The 18,645-nt window shown below is 39.5% G+C and overlaps 1 pseudogene; it reads right to left on the reverse strand.

Annotated features, from left to right (window-relative positions):
* Positions 1-226: 226 nt before the first annotated feature.
* On the reverse strand, positions 227-15,504 carry LOC140211452 (sialidase-2-like; annotated as a pseudogene).
* Between the last annotated feature and the right edge of the window lie 3,141 nt (positions 15,505-18,645).

Below are 18,645 nucleotides of genomic sequence, written 5' to 3' on the forward strand. Positions count from 1 at the left end.
AAACCTAAGAACTTTCTGCAGGGGCACAATTGAGAGCATCCTGACTGGCTGCATCACTGCCTGGTATGTGAACTGTACCTCCCTTAATGGCAGGACTCTGCAGAGAGTGGTGCAGACAGCCCAGCACATCTGTAGATGTGAACTTATGATTCAGGACAATTATAAGGACAGGTCTGTAAAAAGGGCCCGAGGAATCATTGTGAACACAAGGAATCTATTCCAGCTGCTAGTAGCAACAACAACAAAAGCATCTGCTAATTGTGCATTTGTCTGCTTTCTGATTGATTCATTTTCTTAGAGTTTTCTCAATAATATCATCAATTTGAAAAACACAAAATGAGATCGTATTGTTTTTATCCCCATATTCAAACAAACAAGTAACAATAGGATTTCTTTCCTCAGGAAGTTTAACAAATGCCAGTTCTGAGTAGGCACTTTCATGAGGGAAAAAGATCCAAGGATTAGTCCAGGTAAGATGGACAGGAGGATAAGTATCTGCCTGGGTATAAGCATCATCAGAATAAGTACTGAGGTAAATTCCTAAATCCTTCCGTGGGCTGGAGTTTGTGATGTGTGAGAACAATATAATGTGAAAATTTGGAGTATCACCTCCCTTTTGAGTGTGGTAATTTTCAAGGTCGGAATAGTTTTGGACATTTGAAATGTCTGAGGCAGGAAAACTGATGATACTGCCATGGCAACCTTGGGAATGTTCAACCAGCTGTGTTGACAGTTTCCCTTCTGTGAAGGTTTTTCCACCATCAGTACTGAAGGCTTCCACCCGATGCGGATTGTTATGTGCTTTATTGTTCCGAGCATTGCAATATATTAAAGGCTGCTCATTGCCTTGATCCAATGACACCACCTGACATTCACCACACTCTTCCCCATATATATATTTGCTGATTTGCCAGGAATCCCCACTATCATCACTGAAGAAAGTGAGAGCCCGTACCCTGATGGTATCATTGGACTCTATCACATGAGCATTGGCAGGGATAACAAGACGGCCACTCTTTAGCTGAGTGCCGTGGCCTGGACCCAGAGCAAATGTTGCCCACGTATTGATGGTGACACCTAAGCAAGACTCTGTTAGATCTGTAGTGTTACTCCACGTCTGTCCATTGTCGACACTAGTAACGTAACAAAGTTGTGCTGCGTTCTTTCTACTTTTGATTTGGTCTTGCTCTGACTTTGATCGATCCACTGCAATGAAGAAGAAAGACCATCTTTTTTTCGTCATAGACGCGACAAGGATTCATGGATCGGTGCTTCTCTAGTTGTGCAGACTGGATAGGTGTTGCAACCTTCCACTGAGAAAATGACACCAAGACAGAGTCAGGTAGAATAGAATTATAACAATTTTAACATTCAAAAATACATGGGTATTTTCCATTCATTTAAATGACGTAAATACTGAACAATGAGAGCCAGTTGACCCATTTAGCTCAGCCATGTGTGTCCTTCTGATCCCCCTTTAAGTGAACTGACTTTAGAATGGCTGCAGTTTTTGTTTGCCAGCACTTCCTACAATCCACTTCAGACATTAATCACGACAAAAAGACAGTTCTGATTTCAGAAAGAAATTTACCTTTAACAATTTATAACCACCATGATCAATCTGCAGTGATAATTTAACTTCAAGCAAACTTTTGCATTGACCTTCCCCATTCCAGCTGTTTAAATCTGCATGATCTGTCTCCTCTTAAAAGCAGATTAATTACTTTACTTTAATCAATCCCCAAGTTTCAAATTTCCTGAACCTAAGTCACGTTTATTCTTTTTCCTGCATTTTGTTCAGTGCCTGGGAACTTTCTCAGTGTCTCAGGACAAACAAGCATCAAAGTCTAAAAATGCACCCAGATCATCATACTCCAGTTTCTGGTTTTGTGTCCAAACACCAGCTTTCTCACATTCTTTCAGCCCTGATAACAAAACCAACATTTGCTGCACTTCTAATTGCTCTGGAGAGGGTGACAGAGAACAATTTTCTTGAAAGTTGAAGATTTCTCATAATATTGTTCTAATGGTTTAGCTTTATTAAGTTTTCAGATACTTTTGGAAGCAGTACTGAGGAGTAGGAGTATGGCATTCAGTTCCTCAGTTGACACGACCAGTTACTGAGATTAAATAGACAGCATGTACGACAGCCACTGTAGAGATAGTAGACCCAGGACCAAAAGGTGTCTCCTCTGAAATAAAATCAGGTTTCATAAATGTTATTGTATCTTCTCCCGTCCAAAGAAACAGAGAATTTCCCATCGGACATCGGACCTGCCTTTAGACGGTGGCAAGGCTTTGGGGAAATACAAATAGCATATGGGTTCCAGTGACGTCATCGTTCAGAATGGCAGCTTAAATCAATAGCTCCTCTGGAAAAACGCATATTTTGCCCCGTTAATCCATCAAATATAAGATCTTTTGAAAATATCTGAATTGATAAGGGGGGCAAGAATGGGGAGAAAGAATAGAGATAAAAAAGCGTCACTGCGGAGCCTATGGAAGAGAGAGGGGCAGCAGTGGCTCTCCTACACGAACGTGTGGCAGCGAAGCTGATCCTGGGCCTCGTTCAGGCGAAGCGGCAAATATGATGAGGATTCTGGAGGAGATAAGGGAAGTCCAAAAAGATATAAAACAGCAATTATATAAAGCCAGAGCTCGCCAACGTCAATCAGAAAATAGCGGTGGCAGAGACTCGAATTGAGAAGGTGGAAGATCGCGTGCAAAACTTAGAATGGATACTAAGTAAGACGATAAAAATATTAAATCAGCAGGAAAGTAAATTGCTTGACTAGGATGGAAGATCGCGATGGAAAAAGATCAGGATTTATAATGTTCCCGAAGGAGTGGAGGGATTGTCGATGATAGACTTTGTAGAAAAGCTGCTGTAGGAAGCGCTGGAAATTCCCCCGACTATGGAGATTGAAATTGAGAGGGCACATTGTTCGGTCGTCCCGCGTCCTCCCGGAGAGAGTAAAAGTAAGTCGCGCTCAATAGTGCTTAAATTCCTTCGATTCAAGAGCAAGGTGGAGAGTCTACGAAGGGCCTGGGGTAAGAAGAGGCTGTTTTGGAACAGGAGGTTAATATACTTCGATCATGATTACCCCCAGCGGTCCTACAGAAACGGAAGGAATATTCCGAAGCGAAACGAATATTAAAGCAAGAAAAGATTAAATTCCAAACCTGCTAAACTGAGGGTATTTTACCAAGAAGGGATACGACCATATCAGACGGTGGAAGAGACGACTACAGACATGAACAACAGAGGACTGCGCATTAGTGTGGTCAAACCAAGGGAAAGTCTGGCTGAGCAGTTATCCCGATCTGCTTGGGAAATAATAAGAGAACCGAGAAAGCAGGGGACGGGACAGGACGAGGGAAGGATATTAGGAAGAAACTGTGACTTCTCCGAGGACAGCCCTCACCTCCTCCAGAAGAGCCAAAAGGTTTGGCTAACTTTAAAAGTGCTGATAAACTAAACAGAAGCAAAAATAGACGGTGATGTACCTATCTCGAGAAATACGTATTAAAATGTGGATTTTATATTACTCAATTTTAAAAAATTCATTTATTCCTTCCCTTTTTCCCACCTAAATGCGAATATATACATGAGAGGAATACACAGGGAAATCATTTCTGTGTAATGGACATAGTTTTTTTTACTTACTTTTATAGGTACTGCAATGGGGGCCCTCAACTCACAGGTAGGAGGGTCTATCCCCCACAGCTAGACTTTTCTTGTAGCCCAACCCAGGGTCATCTAGAGACCCCAGCCTTGGAATCACACCTTCGTTACCTTTTTTTATTATTTGTGTTTCTTGGCTCTTATTTGTTCAGGGAGTGGATCGATTAAGTTACATTCCGCAAAATTTCAATGATATACTAACCGATAAATACACATGGCTAAGGACAAAGTAAAATTCATTTCTTTTAATGTCAGTGGGCTGTTGAATCCAGTCAAGCGCACTAAAATTCTATCAAAAATGAAAAAAGAACAAGCCCATGTAGTATATTTACAGGAAACTCACTTAGGTGATAATGAGCATGGAAAATTAAAGAGAATGGGCTTCTCTAATTTGTTTTTCTCCTCATATAAATCAGGACGTAGAAGAGGAGTTGCTATTCTCATCTCAAGCAAGCTAAATTTTGAAAAGTATTCGAAATGGGAGATAAGGAGAGCAGATATATTCTGGTAAGGGGGAATATAGATAGAAATCCAGTTACTTTATTGAATATATACACACCCCCATGAAATGATATAAGTTTCTTTCAGAAAATTACTAATATTATGGTAACAGAAACAGAAGATCTCTTGATTTGTGGGAGAGACTTAAATTTACAATTACAACCAAAGTTAGACTCTTCCAATAGAAAACTTATGAAACAAAGTCCTTACATAACAAAGTCCTCTTTTTGAGGATGTTGATCTTATTGATATACGGAGGGACCTTTTCCCCAACAGAAGGGATTACGCTCATTATTCTGCCCCCCATTCCGTATATACAAGAATAGACTTTTTCATAACATTTGGAAAAGATAGAGACAAAATAATCACCTGTGGAATTGGGACAATAGATGCAAGTGACTATGCACCTATATATTCACCTGTTGTTTTTGACCTGCAACCAAAGAATACCATTTGGAAACTAAATTCAAGTCTACTCAATGATCCCTATTTTAGGGAACAAATTAAAAAAGAAATTGGTCTTTACTTAGAATTCAATGATAATGGAAAGGTTTCACCTCCCATTCTATGGGATACTCTGAAGGCTGTCTTAAGAGAGAAAATTATAGTGATATCTTCATATAAGAAAAAAATAAGGAATAAAACTTTAGAAGAATTACAAAATAAGCTGAAGGAACTAGAAAAAAAACACAAATTGAGTTTGGCACAGGATACACTGGAGGAAATTTAAAAAATAGGAATGAAATTAATAGTTTGGCTACACAAGAAATTAGAAAAAATTTAATGTTTCTGAAACAGAGACACTATGAAAGTGGATCTAAATCTATGAAAATACTGGCGTGGAAACTGAAAAAAAGATAGCAGAAAATACAATTCATAGAATAAGGGGTCCAAGAACAGAAGTGGTAAAAGATAAGCTAACTGAAATTCAAGAAGCTTTTGAAATATTTTACAAAACTCTATATTCCAAAGTTCCAGGGGGAAGCATAACCCAAATTGACACCTTCTTGAATTCTTCATAGTTACCCACTTAAAGCAAAGAGCAAAATAGAAAGATGACTGCTGACATAATTGAAGCTGAACAATAAACTGCAATTAGTAGGCTTAAATTAAGCTAGTCACCAGGATCAGATGGATATACGGCAGAGTGGTATAAAGAGTTTAGAAGTGAGTTAATTCCTGTTTTACTCCCCACACTGAACTGGGCTCTAAGAAAGGTGCAAATGCCCCCCAGCTGGAAGGGGGTGACAATCTCAGCTATACCGAAAGAAGGCAAGGATAAAATGGAATGTGGGTCATTTAGACCAATATCTGTTCTTAACGTGGATTGTAGAGTACTTACCTCCATCATGGCCAAATGATTAGAAGAGTTTCTACCCACACTGATACAATGATCAGACAGATTTTATACAACAATGCCAAACACAAGACAATATACGAAGGACACTTCACATTATGGATCATATAAAAAAATGAAATTGAAGCAATTGTGATAAGCATGGACACTGAAAAGGCATTTGACCCGGTTAATTGGAATTTTCTTTCCAGAGTTTTACATAGATTTGGTCTACATTACACAATTATTAAAACTATACAGGCACTATACGACAATCCTACTAACAACACACATCAAAGTTGCTGGTGAACGCAGCAGGCCAGGCGGCATCTCTAGGAAGAGGTACAGTCGACGTTTCAGGCCGAGACCCTTCGTCAGGACTAACTGAAGGAAGAGTGAGTAAGGGATTTGAAAGTTGGAGGGGGAGAGGGAGATCCAAAATGATAGGAGAAGACAGGAGGGGGAGGGATGGAGCCAAGAGCTGGACAGGTGATTGGCAAAAGGGATACGAGAGGATCATGGGACAGGAGGTCCGGGAAGAAAGACAAGGGCCGGAGGGGGGAACCCAGAGGATGGGCAAGAGGTATATTCAGAGGGACAGAGGGAGAAAAAGGAGAGAGAGAAAGAATGTGTGTATAAAAATAAGTAACAGATGGGGTAGAGGGGGAGGTGGGGCATTAGCGGAAGTTAGAGAAGTCGATGTTCATGCCATCAGGTTGGAGGCTACCCAGACGGAATATAAGGTGTTGTTCCTCCAACCTGAGTGTGGCTTCATCTTTACAGTAGAGGAGGCCGTGGATAGACATGTCAGAATGGGAATGGGATGTGGAATTAAAATGTGTGGCCACTGGGAGATCCTGCTTTCTCTGGCGGAAAGCAGGTGTTCAGCAAAACGGTCTCCCAGTCTGCGTCGGGTCGTGCCACATCGGGAGCACCGGACGCAGTATATCACCCCAGCCGACTCACAGGTGAAGTGTCGCCTCACCTGGAAGGACCGTTTGGGGCCCTGAATGGTGGTAGTGCCAGGAGGGACTACAATCCTACTGCCAGGATTGAAATCAATGGATATTTATCTAATAGTTTTACCCCAGAAAGGGGCACAAGACAGGGTTGTGCATGGTCACCGCCACTCTTCGCATTATATCCGGAACCATTAGCTCAATACATCAGAAAAAACGAAGATATCAGGGGAATTACTATTAAAGGGACAGAGCATAAATTGGCCTGTTACGCAGATGACATTTTGATCTATCTAGGGCAACCAACATACCCTTTACCTAAATTGATGCAATCCTTTTTACAATATGGCCAATTATCAGGATACAAGATCAACACAGATAAAACCCAATTACTTTCATATAACTATAACCCACCAAGAGAAATTGAAAGTAGATATCCTTGGGCATGGCAAACAGAGTCTGTCAAATATTTGAGCATCATTTTGTTAAAAGATTTGGCAAAATTATCAGAATGCAATTATCAGCCTATATATAAAAAAATTAAGGAAGATATAACAAGATGGAAACTAATTCCTTTTCTTGGTCTCAGTTCAAGGATTGAATCTATTAAAATGAATATACTGTCCAGACTACTATATCTCTTTCAGACCCACCAATAGAGATTAACCAAAATCAATTCAATTAATGGAACAAGATGCCATCAAGATATATGTGGCAAGGTAAAAGGCCTAGGATTCATCTCAAAACTTTGCAATTAGCCAAGGAAAGGGGGGGATGAGGCCTACCTTCTCTTAGAGATTATTATTTTGCAGCACAGTTGAGAGCTGTGATATGCTGGTGCAACCCATCATATGACGCTCAATGGAAAATCATTGAGGAGAGGATACTTTCCATCCCCATACAGGCAACTTTGGCTGATAACAACCTACAAAGTTACATATATACTATTGATAACTCGTGGGTGAAATGGACTCTTAAAGTATGGAAAAATATTATAAAAGAATATAAACTAGAGAGAGACATTGCAATTCTTATATGGTGTGCATATGACTCGGATTTAATGCCGAATAAACTAGATGCTAGATTTAAGGACTGGACAGCTAAAGGAATAACAGCTATTTGCAATATAATGAAAGAAAGAACACTGTTCAGTGTTGAAATGCTCAAAGAGAAACACTTATTCGAAAAATAAGACTTTTACCGGTATTTACAGTTGTGACAGTATGTTAATAGGAGGGTTAAAAATGTAACCAAGGCAAGTACGTGTTTGACAGAGCTATTTAGAAAAGCATATAATTCAGATAACAGTAGTAGAATAATTTCAAGCGTGTATAAGGGTTTGTCAAATCTTAAAACACATTCGACTTTATACATTTAAACAAATGGGAGAAGGAAGGAGAGATGATAATATCTGAGGAAGACTGGACAACAATATGGAACTATCAATGGAAGTGTACCAGTTCACAGAAATGGAGGGAGTTCGGGTGGAAAAACTTGATAAGATATTTTATTTCACCCTCTTGGAAATCCTATTATCATAGTAAGCCCCCTGCTTGCGGGAGAAATTGTGGAAATCAAAAAGCAAACCATTATCATATTTTCTGGGAATGCCCCGTTATCAAAGACTATTGGAGTGGGATACATAATGCCCTACAAGACATCTTTAAATGTGAAATACCCTTAGAGAGTAAGACCATATATTTTAGGTATATACCTCAAGGATAGTTGAAAAGAGATAAATATTTAATGAATGTACTGCTGGTGGCTGGTAAAAAGACCCTTACCAGGAAATGGTTATCACAGGAGAGCCCAACTTTTAAGTGTATGGATGGAAATTACAATGGATGTTTACAAAATGGAGAAGATAGCAGCATCTGTTAATCATAAGTTGGAACAATTTGATTCATACTGGAAAAAATGGTTTAACTACATAACACCTCATTGGCCTGATTTTATTCTCACAAGTCAATGAATATGTTGTAAAAAAAAGATCACTCCCTACTCTGTACATAGTTTTCTTCTTTCGATTGTTCTTTCTTTCCTCTCCTTTCTATAAGTCTATTCCTCAGATAAATATTACGTGGAGATTTGTGACAAATATGATATATATGTACATTATCTGAAATACATCTTACAGAAATGTTTGTTTGATGATGAAATTCAATAAAAATAAATTACAAAATAAAGACAAGAAAGCAAATGACCTACAACAGAGAACCCAGACTCTGACCTGCCCTTGTAACAGTAATGTGTACGTCTGGTCAGTTCTGTTTGTATCCTCAAGAATATTATGAGATTTGTCACACATAGAACACAGAACAGTACAGGCCCTTTTAACCTACTGTAAGATCAATTTAACTCCTCCCTCCCACATAGCCCTCCATTTCTCTTTCATTCATGTGCCTATTTCAGAGTCTCTTAAATGTTCCTAATGTATCTGCCTCTCCCACCACTCATTGTAGTGATTCCACAGACCCAGACCTCTGTGTAAAAGATCTGTATCTGGCATCCCTCCCCAATTAACAACTCAGAAGGTGACCTTTGAACAAAACTGGGAATAACTGGAGATGGAGCATCTTTTAGGATGGAGCAAATTGTGAATAAAAGGGAAAGTCTGTGGCAGGTGGAAGACTGAAGACATTAACTGACAAAAGGGGTGAAATGCAAGATGAAAGGAAGCACCATTAAGGAAACTGTGGTTATTCCACATTTATCTGCAACCTCAGGGACCTTTCCTGGAAGTACATCTTCTACAGACTACTTGCTCTTTAAATAACAACATCTTCCACTTGAAACATTACAACCACTTCTTTTTCCATAGTCTAATTAATATCAAACCTTAAAATATACTGGCTAATTCAGAGTAGTCTTTCTTTTTTCTTTTTAATTCTTTTTATTAATTTTTCCAAAGTTATAAACAAAATAATACTGTTGATACAAAGAGATTGGAATAATCTTACTGTTAACAAACATATACAGAAAAGATTTCAGATAACACAGGTATAATAGACTTCCAAACTCATGATGTAATTAATCATAGAGAAAAAAGAAATTAAAAAAAAACAAAGAAAAAACAAAAAAAAAACAAAAAAAAAGAACTAAATACTAAACCCAAAAAAGCAAATGGAACAAAACAAGGCTAGTCCAATATCCTAAATCGGACATGTTCAGTAATGTTGTCGACTCCACTCCTCTATTCATATATTTTAAGTAAATAAGAAGGATTCAGAAAGGTCAAATTACATCATATGAAAATGTTGAATAAATGGTTTCCAAGTCTCTTCAAATTTAACCGAAGGATCAAAAATATCACTTCTAATTTTTTCTAAATTTAAACATAATATAGTTTGGGAAAACCATTGGAATGTAGTAGGAGAATTGGTCTCCTTCCAGTTCAATAAAATAGATCTTCTGGCCATTAAAGTAACAAATACAATCATCCGACAGGCTGAAGAAGATAAAGATCTATGTTCTATCACTGGCAATCCAAAAATTGCCGTAATAGGATGGGGTTGTAAATCAAAACACAGAACTGTTGAGATAATGTCAAAAATATCTTTCCAATATTTTTCCAAAAGAGGACAGGACCAAAACATATGAGTTAAAGAAGCCACCTCAGAGTGACAACTGTCACAAATAGGGTTTATATGGGAATAAAAATGGACTAATTTATCTTTAGACATATGGGCTCTATGTACTACTTTAATTTGTATTAATGTATGTTTAGCACATATAGAGGAAGTACCGACTAATTGAAAAATTTTATCCCATTTGTCTATAGGTAGGTAAAGTTGAAGTTCCCTTTCCCATTCATTTTCAATTTTATCACATATACTTGGCTGTAATTTCATAACTATATCATAGATTGATGCTATTACTCCCTTCTGAAGAGGATTTAAACCTAAAATTTTATCGATGATATCAGTAGGGTATGAGGTCGGAAAGGTAGGCAACATAGCATTTAAAAAATTTCTTATTTGTAAATATCTAAAAAAATGGGATCTAGGCAAATCAAATTTCTTAGATAACTGTTCAAATGACATGAAGCAGTTATCCAGGAATAAGTCACGAAAACATGTTATACTTTTTGTTTTCCATATCAAAGAGTCTTGGTCCATAACCAAGGGTTGAAAAAAAATTAGGTATAATAGGGCTTGATATTATAAATTTGTTCAAACCAAAAAATTTACGAAATTGAAACCATATTCGTAATGTATGTTTAACAATTGGATTAACCATTTGTTTATTCAATTTAGATAGTACAAAAGGAAGTGAAGTTCCTGAAATGGATCAGGGTTTACCCAATGTGGGCTTGGAGTTATATTCCAACCTTATGTCCAAAATATTAAATATGGAATATTAATTGCCCAATAATAAGATCTTAGATTAGGCAGTGCTAAACCACCATCTTTCTTGGACTTCTGTAAATATTTGTTACTTAATCTGGGATTTTTGTTCTGCCATATATAAGAGGAAATTTTAGAATCAATAGTATCAAAAAAGGATTTAGGAATAAAAATTGGTATAGTTTGAAATAAATATAAAAATTTAGGTAAAATTATCATTTTAATAGCATTAATTCGGCCAATTAGTGATAGAGACAATGGGGACCACTTAATAATCGGTTGTTTAACCTGACTAATTAACGGTAAAAGGTTGAACTTGAATAGATCCTGAGGTCTCTCAGTAATTTTAACTCTCAAATAAGTAAAATAGTCAGTAGTCACTCTGAATGAAGAACATCTATAAATGGGAACCTGCATATTTAATGGAAAAAGTTTGCTCTTACCTAGATTCAATTTATAACCAGAAAAACTACTAAACTGAGCAAACAAAGTTAGTACTGCTGGAATAGATTTCACTGGGTTAGAAATATATACTAGTAAATCATCTGCATATAGTGATAATTTATGAGTCTCATTTCCATGGGTGATGCCAAATCTATTAGGGGAGTCACGAATAGCAATAGCTGGTGGTTCCAAGGCAATATTGAATAGTAGTGGACTAAGAGGGCAGTCCTGCCTAGTACCACAGAACAGATGAAAAAGGGGTAATCTTTGTTTATTAATAAATGCCAATGCCAAAGGAGTAAAATATAACAGTTTAATTCAAGATATAAATATTGGACTAAAATTAAATTTCTCAAGGGTATTAAATAAGTATGTCCATTCAACTCTGACAAAAGCTTTCTCAGCGTCCAATGAAATAACACATTCTAGAATTCTGGGTGAAGGAGTATAAACAATATTCATTAATCTCCTAATACTAAAAAAAGAGTAATGATTTTTAATAAATCCAGTCTGATCAGTAGAAATAATTTGAGATAATACATTCTCTAATCTCATTGCCAATATTTTAGAAAAAATCTTAGAATCCACATTCAACAAAGATATAGGCCTATAAGATTCACATTCTGTAGGATGCTTACCTTTTTTAAGAATTAGGGAAATAGAAGCTCGATAAAAAGATCGTGGTAATTTACCTATAGGTACTGCATCCCTAAAAATTCTACATAACCAAGGAGTCAGTGTAGTAGAGAAAAATTAAAAAAAAATTCTACAGTGTATCCATCTGGACCAGGTGCTTTACCTGAGTCCATCGAAAGAATAGCATTTTTTATTTCCTCTACTGTAATAGGTACGTCTAGTTTTAAAAGTTCATTTGATGATAATTTTGGAATATTCAATTTCTTTAAAAATTCATGCATTATAGTGGAGTCATCAGGAAATTCTGATTGATATAAGGAGGTATAAAATTCTTGAGAGGATTTAGTTATCTTGTCATGGTCAACCGTCAAAGTGCCATCTTGTTTAACAATGATGGGTAAAGATCATTACCAAGAGAGAACATAAGAAATAGGAGCAGGAGTAGGCCATCCGGCCTATCAAGCCTGCCCTGCCATTCAATAAGATCATGGGAAACACCTTTTCCTTGTCATTCAATCACCAGCTCATCCTGAGGAGGAATAACCATCGACCAGAAATTCATTCAGACCAGCCATTCAAATACTGTTGCTGATCTGACTGGTAATATGCCAACTCACCTCATGACTCCCCAAATCACAGGTCAAGAAAGTGATTATGTACTCTTACTATAGTTTGAACAACATTAGAACATCATTCAGTGCAAAGCAGCTTCCCTAACCCTCTGACTTCCAGCCTATATCATTTCACCGTTTTGTCAGCACCTCCCAAACCCAGCATGTATCAAGTAAAATTACAAAGGTTGTAGCTGAAGGAAATGCCACCAATTCTGCCTTCCTCCCCACCAAGTCTCAGACCACCAGAGGTGGGAATATATTGTCATTCCTTCATTAGTGGCTAATTCCTGGAAACTTCTATGGAGAACGTTCACCAAAGAGGTTGCAATACTTCATGAAAATAATTCTCTGCATGTTCCACTGAGTAATTATGGAGAGAAACAAAAGGAAGATCTTGCCAGTTACAACCACATTCAAACAGTCAAGACACACGAAGTGGAAGTGAATGCTAACTGGGAAAAGCTGAGATTTTTTTCTTAGTATTGTATTGCCAGTAGCTTCCAAGTCCAAAGCCTGAGACAGGAAGGAAGCTGCCTCCTGCAAGTGGACAATCGAAGGGGTGGATGAATTCAATTGTAGAAGGTTTATCACTCCCAAAATAAGGAAAAGTACATTCCTCTGCATATCCTCTGCAGTGAGGACAATTCACAAGCTATGTTTAAGGTTGACATGTGGTACATATCAAAACTTTACAAGGAAAGTAATTCTGAGTGAGTTGCAGAGTAATACACACAGTCTCTGTAACTGAATCAACATACACAAGATGCTGGATGAGGCCATACTGGTGTCAACCGTTTGCTCAGTTTGGTTGTATTTTTAAGTATAGTCACATTTGCTTCATCAGCATTTGCTGACTTTATCGGATTTCTACTTCCAGTTTACCATAAAATCTTTTGAAGATTTATCATATTCGCCGCATTGCAGGTACAACACGTCAGCACTTTCATCTTTGAGGCCGCGTCTGCTCTCCGCAAAGACCAGAAGTATGTTTGAGTCTGGAATGTGGAGCAGTGCAGGAATTCGAAATCCATTCTGTTTCTTGAACAGATCGCTTTTGCACAAAGTATCTGAACAAGCCATCTTGGTAGAAAAGTAGAATATTTTGTAGTTATATAAAAGATACCGACTTCTCTGCTGAAGGAGAAAGTTACTCAACATTACTTCTGAATCTTGTTTTTAAACTGTACACATTGAATAAGTGAGGAGCCCAGGCATTTGGCCTATCTAGATCATAGCAACTCTATTAAGAGCAATTCAGCTTGTCCCCTGCCCTGCCCTCCTCCACACACTAAGGAATTCTTCGCCTTTCAGTTATTTGAATAGTTTGAATTTTCCTTGACTTTTTCCATGTCCAAAGTAACTATGTCAAATCTGACCAGAGGATTTGACCATTTAATCTCTTCTCTCAAAGAGCCAATTGCAATGAAGAGTATTGATTTAATGCCAGACCAATAAATAACTTCTATTGGATCAACACTGAGTTTTTTGTTTAATGATTAGCAGTCATCAAATTAGTTTGTGCATTCACATGTCTAAATAAGAGGCTGTGGGTTTCATGTTCAGACTATCAACACTTCAGCACACCACTGAGGGAATGCTACAGTGTCAGAGGTGCTCTCTCCTTGCTTGTTGATCTGCTGAATATTAATGTCTTTGGAGGTGACAATAAAGAAGATGATGCAGAATCTTCCACATTCTTAATAATAACAACCGAGACTCTGGTCATCTTCAAATGACTCACCCTCTTCAATGTCACCCTTGGCAGAACTCAAGAGGCTTATCAAGGAGGTCTGGAAAAAGCAAAGGCAGCTGTATGTGGAATGAAAACACAAATTAGTAGCAACATCAGACCAGTTGGCCTATTTTGTGTTGTCAGTGGGCATCTATACTCATGTTAGGACAACCTTCTCATCCCAGAAATTCACCTGCTGAATCTCCTTTGGAATACTAGTATTGCTACTAAATGCTTCTTAAATAAGGTGACTAAAACTGTTTGCATGCATGGCCTCATCCTGTACAACTATGAAAAAAACCAACCTGCTTTTTGAACACCAATCCCTTTTCAACATTAGCCAAAATATAATTTGCCTTCTGAGCTACCATTTGTACCTTCCTGTTAGCTTTTTGTGATGAATGTACTGAAACATCCAGACCTTCTCAACTTCACTCATCTGCAATCCCTCTGCATTTCGTTAATAATCCATCCTTTGATTGTTCACACATCCCACATTTATCCACACCACCTCTTTTCTCCCAGCCACTCAATCTATCCTTTTGCAGATCCACTAAGTCCTCATCAGCAAATGGCGCCTCCACTTATTTCCCGGTCATTGGCAAGCTTGGAACTTCACATTTTGTTCCATCCTCTGGGTCATTAATCTAAATAGTAATCAACTGAGAGTAAAGAAGCGATCCCAATCGTACTCAATTGGCTGGGTCTTTCCAGCCCGTACTATCCACACTAACACACTTCCTCCGATAATTTGGGGCTTACCTACTGTATATACAACTTTCTATAAACCAGTAAGACCCCGGCATTGCATCAGATACACAACATTCACAAAAAGTCCCGATGCCTCTTGTCCAGTCTGCCAGTTCCTCTTCAGTGCTTCTCTCATTCACAGGCACCCTTCCTTCCGAACGAAATGAAGGATCACTGGCAGTTGAAAAAAATGGTTGGGATTTGTGGAGATTGTGCAGAAAGTAGAGGGAGGAAGAGTGAAAGTGACAGGAAGTGTCCAGGGTATAGGGATGGGAGAACAGACTGGTGCCGCTTTGTGCTCTGAGAGACGGGGGTCGCTAAGGCTGAGCCTGAGAACCGCTGCTCGGTGCCGCTGGTTGCGGGCACCTCAGAGGCGGCGGGGCGTCCACTGACAGAGACGAGGATGGGACAGCACATTCCACCCCTCGGTTCACCAGCCATCTCTGGATTCGCTCTCACTGTCTCCGGAGGCAGCAGGAGGAGTTGTACCACTCGCCCCATCTCCGATGGATGACCACTAACCCTGGGTCGGGAACTGTCTCCGGGTCCAAAACTCTGCCGTCCATCTCAGCCGCTGTGAAATACAGTCACCACCAGTGCAAGTACCAGTGCAAATGTCCTCTCTTTATATAGTGAGACCACCGCCCCCCACCCCCCACCGTCACCGCCCCGGATCCAAGTTGTCCGACTGCTTCTGCCAACAACACTCCTCTGCGATATCGAATTGTTTACTAGAAATTCCCTTAACTGTGAATTCCGAGAAAGATGCATTGGCAAGAAAGAGATGCAGCTGTTTAGCTGTTTGGCAAGATTCACTTCCAGACATCCCACCCTGCAAAAACTCATTTCAGGGGGGTAACACCACCAACCCTGCCCCCAACAACCCCATATCCCCCCTCCCCAACCGGTCGACCTCCAAGCGTGTATGTATACAGGACATTTGATTATGAAAGAACACAACAATTTAGTCGATCACATATTGAAACTATTTACACACACATATATATATTCCTTGTTGAGTATTTTGTTGGCAGTCTCAATGCTAACAGCTAAATGCTAATGCAAATAGCTTTTCTATTTCTTTTGCAAACTTTCATTGTACTGTGATGTGACTTGCTTGGCAGATTTGAGCATTTTGCCGGAAGTCTCAACCTCATAGCAGTCTGTGTCAATAAATTTGTTAACTTTGCAAGACATCAGATTCACAAGATTCACAATTCTATTATATTATCATGGAGTCGTTTTTTTATTCTATTACAACTTTAAGCAAGTCTACAGGGAGTTTGGGCTCATCACGTAGGACACCAATAGAGTAGCTCCTTAGCAGCTAGCCAGCTAGTTTAAATAACGTTAGCTTTGCTAATGAATGAATGACACCTGTTAAACTCACCTCAACAAGTCTTTTACAGTTATTTAACCCACCATGGGCAATAGAAAAGTCACTGTTGTAAATAGTGCAGCGAGTAATAGTGTCATTATTTATGACCCCTTTTAGGCAGTTTAGTGTAGTCTGGGGTGACGTACGTTTTATTTTTTTTCTTTGGGAACACTCTGCCATGGCGCTGCAGGACACTAAACTGAACTGATGGACAATGAAAGAGAGAACGAGGTCGACTGTAAAGCCCGCCCACAGAGAAAACTGATAGGTCTACTTAGCACAAAGAGAGACCAATCAGGATGCTCTCTCTGTCACTCTGTCGCTTTGTCTGTCACTCGCTCTCTCTGTCTAAATCTGTCTGTCTTTCTCTCTCTCTCGCTAGTTCGCTTTCAAAAAACTCGACTTCGGGGATATTGTATACAATTTGTGGGCATTAGGGAGCTGCTATCAATATGCGGGAGACTCCCGGAACTTTCGGGAGGGTGGGATGTCTGTATTTCCAACTTTGGTCCGCTGCCTTCATCGCAAATGGTTTACTTTACAATACACACATAAAACCCTGGAAAACCCGGCAGGTCAGGCAGCATCCACAGATGGAAATAAACAGTTAATGTTTCAGGCCAAGACCCTTCATCGGGATCGAAAAGGAAGAGTGCAGACTTTTGAAAATAAAACAAAGTGAGGCATTTTATGTTTCAGAAAAACCATAACACATTTTACTGAACACTCAAGCACTAAAACACCTTACGTAATTACTACATAACGTCAGACCAGCCACGTAAAGTGAACTCCAATTTAATGTCAGTGGGTGTGAATTACATACGTTTCCACCAGTTATGTTACCCTACACAGGCCCAGCCCAGAATTCACTAAAACCGGCATTGTGAGCCTGTCCATAGCTCAGACCAGGACCCCTGTAAGCCTTGGAAATGGCATTCAGGATACATCGGAGGTCTTTGTCAGAGTGTGTTGTGATGGAGATGTCATCCGCATACAGAAGCTCCATGATAGTGGTGGTACCGACCTTGTTCTTGGCCTTGAACTGGGCCACTAACTCTGCCACCTAACAGCACCTTCTGTCCTCGTTTGGATAAAACTTTCAACAGGAATATCCAGAGGGTATTGGAGAATACTGGGGTCTGTTCAAATCTTCAAAAACATCCTTGGGTACAGGTCTAGAATACATCATGATTGCTCTAATAATAATGACATGGAGATAGGTTTGTTCTATCTCCAAGAAAAGGAAAGCCTTTTGTGCCTGGCAGAATGAGATTGACAACAAGGCCAAAAGACAGGCCTACTCCCGAGCTGATGCAAATGTCCAACTCGGTGAAGGAGCTAAAGAATTCTTGATAGACTGGAAATCCAGAGCCTGGCAGATTCTGGTAATACGAGAGGCTTCCACAGTGCCACCAAATCAGACTGTGGTCCTTGTTACTGCAGATTAAATCCCCTGTGGAAAGGACAGGAAGAAATTGCTAAAGGATCGGCAGGATATCAACAATCGATGGAGAGGGCACTTTCAGGAACTGCAGCTGCATTGTTGAACTGGAGGTTACTAACCAAGTCCTCCAGAGACCTGTGAGAGAAGATATGGGGGAACCTCCCAGTGTGAAAGAGGACCGTAATGCTAATGGGAGACTGAAATGAACAATGCCACTGGTTCTGATGGGATCCCAGCAGAGATCCTTAAGGAAGGTGAACTGCCACTCCTGCATCTTGCTCCTGATGGTCTGAGCAAAAGGAGCAACTACCCTCAGACCTCAGGGATGCTCCAATAGTGACCATGCTCTAGAAGGGAGATGAGGCAGCTCATGGCAATTACAGAGGCATCTCCCTCCTGCAACAACTGGCTAAGTGCTTGCACGTATCCTTGTCAAACGGCTTCTTCCTCTGTCTCAAGAAGTACTCCCTGAATCACAGTGTGCTTTCTGCCCAACTAGAGGTACTAGGGATATGATCTTCACAACACGCCAATTACAGGAAATAAGCTGTGAACCAAGGCCACACTTGCACCTGGCTTTCATACACACGACAAGGGCATTTGATACAGTATACCTGTACCACCAAGCACTGTGGTGTACACTATCGAAACATGGCTCTCCTGAAAAGTACTGATGAATACTGAGGCGTGTTAGCCACAGGGCTCAGCACAGTGGAGCTGAATCTGAACCCTTCACTGTAAGCACAGGGGTTAAACAGGGCTGCATCATTGCACCCACCCTGTCAGCCATCTTTATTGCTGTGATCCTTCACCTCATTGG

Source organism: Mobula birostris, chromosome 17, assembly GCF_030028105.1.
Source record: "Mobula birostris isolate sMobBir1 chromosome 17, sMobBir1.hap1, whole genome shotgun sequence".
Classification (NCBI taxonomy): Eukaryota; Metazoa; Chordata; class Chondrichthyes; order Myliobatiformes; family Myliobatidae; genus Mobula; species Mobula birostris.